The sequence below is a fragment of the Plecotus auritus genome, assembly GCF_963455305.1.
Source record: "Plecotus auritus genome assembly, chromosome: 11".
NCBI classification, from domain to species: Eukaryota; Metazoa; Chordata; class Mammalia; order Chiroptera; family Vespertilionidae; genus Plecotus; species Plecotus auritus.
Window position 1 is genome coordinate 11,455,543 of NC_137777.1, and position 4,546 is coordinate 11,460,088.

Sequence of the window (4,546 nt, forward strand, 5' to 3'; positions counted from 1 at the left end):
TCTAGTCATACGATTTGGAAAGATACTACAGATGAATCCCAATCTCAGGGGAGAGAAAAAGTAAAGTCACCTTCTCCAGCTCATGCTCTTCCCCAGACAGTGTCTTCCTTTCTGACGCCTGAGGAATCTTGGCTGTGGACGAAGAGGGGCCACATGCTGGCCCTGACCAGCTCAGGAGGCCTGCGTGGCAGCCTTACAAGCAAGGAGACCTAAAGCAACCACAAAGTCTGGTCTGAAATTAACACTTTCTAACTAAAAGCAGTCTTTGGCGGGTAGCCAAGTCCTAGGCTAGAATCTTCCCTGACAGAAGCCTGTCTATTGTCTTTTTGCACCTACAGTAACATTCCTTTGGAATGTCAAGGTAACCACACCACAGCAGAGACCACAAAGCTTCTCACTGTTGTTGTTATGGGGTTAATTGTTGACTGTTCATTGTCCTGTACCCTCCTATGTAAAAGAAGCATGTGTCTATCATTTTACTTTTTATCCAATCCCAGAGGTTTTCCGCTTTGCCTTCTCCCGCCTCCCTAGTCCATCACCAGTGGATTTCATGCAAACCCCTTATGTCTCCTCCTTTGGTTTTGATGTATCAAACAAGGTGCAAAACTGCCATTCTCTGGAGCATTCTCTCCATCAATTGAGATTTTGCTTCCCGGCAATTGTCGTCAGTTTGGCTCAAACTCAGAAAAAATTCTCTGTGGGTTTTAACGTTTTTTATGTTGACGTTTTTTAAACCTTACAAGCACTGCAAAACTTTCTGAGGATGTGAGTCTTTCCCACCTGCCAGCTCCTCACAGTTTGTCTAAGAAATGAAAACATGCACTTAGTCATTTCGTGCGGGAGGGAGTGCGAGCGGAGTGCGAGCGCGGCGCCGCCGAGCCTCCGGTGCCCAGATCCAGCGAGAGGTGAGATGGCCGAGCAGCTGGCGCAGACTGCCGCCGGGAACGAGGAGGACGAGCACTCGGCCCAGAAGAGCATCCAGGAGATCCAGGAGCTGGACAAGGACAACGAGAGCCTGTGCAAGCACAAGGACGCCCTGCTGGGCCACGTGGCCGTGTCCGCAGACCCCAATGTCCCCAACGTCGTGGTGACCCGCCTGACCCTGGTGCGCAGCACGGCCCCGGGCCCCTTGGAGCTGGACCTGACAGGTGACCTGGAGAGCTTCAAGAAGCAGTCCTTTGTGCTGAAGGAGGGTGTGGGATATCCGATAAAGATCTCTTTCCGGGAGAACCACGAGATCGTGTCTGGCATGAAGTACATCCAGCACACATACCGGAGAGGCATCAAGATGGACAAGACTGACTACGTGGTGGGCAGCTACGGGCCCAGGGCCGGGGAGTATGAGGTCCTGACGCCCACGGAGGAGGCGCCAAGGGCATGCTGGCGCGGCAGCTACAACATCAAGTCCCGCTTCCAGACGACGACAAAACTGACCACCTGTCCTGGGATTGGAACCTCACCATCAAGAAGGAGTGGAAGGACTGAGCCTGGCCTGGGAGACGGGCAGGGCGGAAGGATGGAGGGATGTGCGCGCCCCACCCCACCCGAACCTACCCCACCCCATACCAAAGTGCTGACAGGGCCCTGCCAGGCTGCCACATCCCGTCTGCCTCCTGCCCACCTCAGCTCCGCCTCCTGCATAGTGTAGTGTCCCGCTGCTTCCACCTGTGCTGTGGGTGGGGCGCTGCAGCTCAGGCCCCCTCCCCTCGGGTCCCTCCTGGGTCCCCACCTGTCCCCACCCAACCAGAGGCCATGGCTTTCCCAAGGGAGTGGGGAGCTCAGTCCCCTGGGCCCTTTCGGTTGTCTGTCTCCCCCTCTGGGGTGGGGGTGGGGTGGGGTGGGGTGCACGGTGCAGGGCCTTGGGCCGGCCATTCTTCCAGCTTCCGCTCCTCCCTGGTCAGTTCATCCATTGTTGTCTGTAACCGTCTAACCATGATGCCTTAACATGTGGAACGTGTGCTGTGGGGCCGTCACTAACCTCTAACCCTGTGTCTGCATGAGCATGTGGTCTCCTAGTCCTGCCACCCCATCTGCAGTCCCCGTGGCCGGGACGTGTGGACACGCCGCTGCTCCCCCAGCCAGGGCCTGGCCAGCGTCCCCCAACCCTTTCCTCCCCCCGCCTCCCGCCAGGGCTGAGGGGCAGCTCCCGGGGCCTGGGGAAAAGCCAAATTGCCAAAACTGAAGTCGCCTCCAGCGCCATCTGAGAGGCTGGGTGTCCTTCGCCTTCTCCCTCTCTGTCCAGTGAGCAGCACCAGACCCAGCGTCCACGGCCCCAGCAGAGCCCTCGGACAAAGCCAGGGCTGAGCCTCACTCGCCCACCTGGGCCCGCCGGCCTGGATGGCGTGGCTGGCCTGTCAGTATTTATTGCCTCCATATGTGCCGTCCTCTGGAGCCGCTGGCCTGCCACCTCTGCCCCCAGGCTCCATGCCACCATCCCAGGCCCTCCGGACTCAGCCGGGACAGCTGTGGGACCAAGCGTGCAGTCGGAGCTGTCCCTATGCCCCCTCCGAGGTCAGGCCCGGCTGGAACGCACAGGAGCCTGTCCCTGCTTCTCTTCTGACCGGGAAATAAACTCCCCTAAGAAAAAAAAAAAAAAAAAAAAAAAGAAAGAAAGAAAACATACACTTAGGTAAATGAAAGAATTTTAATAAAAAGATTCTGCCTCTTGCCCAGCCGGTGTGGCTCTGTGGTTGAGCATCAACCTATGAACATGGAGGTCACAGTTCGATTCCCTGACAGGGCACATGCCCGGGTTGCGGGCTCAATCCCCAGTAGGGGGCATGCAGGAGGCAGCCAATCAATGATTCTCTCTCATCATTGATGTTTCTCTCTCTCTCTCCCTCTCTGAAATCAATAAAAAATATATGTTTTTAAAAAGAAGGTCAAGGACAACGGAAGAGAAAAATCATGAAGGAGTTTTGTTCTTTGAATACCGTGCTAAGCTCACTGAGAACAGAGACTATGCTCTCTTTTTCACTGTATCTTTCTTATAACATCTCTCAGTGGACTTTCCAATCTATGTCACACATATATGTTATAGCTCTTCAGCTGAGACTTCGAAGGAGAGGGAATTAATAAAGTAGCTTCCTCCTTTTTCCTGATGGCTTTCAGGTTTTACAAAAGGAAACCTTGCCATTGCTGAGTGCACCCTGAAAACTCATTTTATTACTTTGACTTCAGTTTTAATTAACTGTGCATATGGCTGCTCACTCATTAGGTCATATGGCCCAGCTGGGGATGGATCGTCTTGGCATCTGGACTGAGTTCGCATGTGCCTTTGGGATTTGGTTCTGTGACAAGAGGTTGTGAAGGAGAAATTCGGGAAAGGTTACACACTCAGGTGCCAGAAGCAATTGCACTGGCTCCTCCAAAGTGAGACCACAAGAACAAACAGCCACAAAGAAATGTTCTGAGGTAGCAAATCAAACTCACTTGGCAGTAGAGGTTGACCGAGGACCCCTGGAGGGCTGGCCAGGGGCTAACGTGGAGGTTTTAAGACTCGGCAGTTTTCAAAATAAGAATTCAATGACATGCCATTAAACCAAATAGCAGAGAATGCCCAATAACCTGAAAAATACCACTCCCAAGAGATGCAAGTCACCCTGACAACCACTATTGTTTACACTACCACTAAAATACATTTTTTAAATGCCAAACTCAAAAAATACTTAGTGGCAAATAGGTTTGTAATCCTGGTAGGCCACAGGGATTGCTGCCTTCCAGGGATTGCTGCCTTTCCATGAACTTATTTAAAACTAGAGGCCCGGTGCACAAAATTTGTGCACCGATAGGTCCCAAGATCTGGCCAGCAATCAGGGCTGATAGGGGCCTTCCTTCCCTGGCTGCCAGCTGCCTTCCTTCATTTTGTGCCGCCCCCTGGTGGTCAGTGCACATCATAGTGAGCGATCAAACTCCCGGTCTCCTGGTCGAACTCCCGAGGGGACACTTTGCATATTAGCCTTTTATATATATATAGATTGTATCCTGAAGTTGTGTTTAACAAGGCCAAAAACAACAAGTTTGTTTATGTTAGTTGAAAAAAAAATCCACTAATCTATTTTTGGTATTGTGTAGACAAATAGACTGTTGATTTACTCAATTTTCGACTGGCTGCTAAAGCACCTGAAATACAGACACCACTCCAGAACATACATAAGAAATGTGAAATAGGAAAACTCTTAAGCAAAATTAGCAAAAGCTTCTCACATCCTAAGTTATCAATTACTGTCAAGTTTTGTTTGATTTCTTTATGGAGATGAGTGATTTTTCACCAATGGCTACCAACTCAGCCCCTTCCCCTTTCAATGAAAATATTTGTATGAACTCGCTTAAATTCAAAAACTTTACAACATAAATGCATCATCAGACGGCTTCAGGGGCCATGCAAACATTTTCTTAATAGTGGAAGTGCAGTGGTAACTAATGTCCCCTTTACTATATGTTGAGCATAAAAAGTTACTAATCTGGGGACCCCTTAAAACACCAAAAATATTTTTTAAATCATTAGCATTTACTCTACTAAGCAACAGTATTAATAGTATACGTT

General features: G+C 50.6%; 1 pseudogene across 1 annotated transcript; it reads left to right on the top strand.

Annotated features, from left to right (window-relative positions):
• The first annotated feature begins 910 nt into the window (after positions 1-910).
• LOC308236638 (rho GDP-dissociation inhibitor 1-like) lies at positions 911-1,485 on the top strand (annotated as a pseudogene). Its single transcript has one exon. The product of its transcript is annotated as a rho GDP-dissociation inhibitor 1-like (transcript).
• The last annotated feature ends 3,061 nt before the right edge of the window (positions 1,486-4,546 follow it).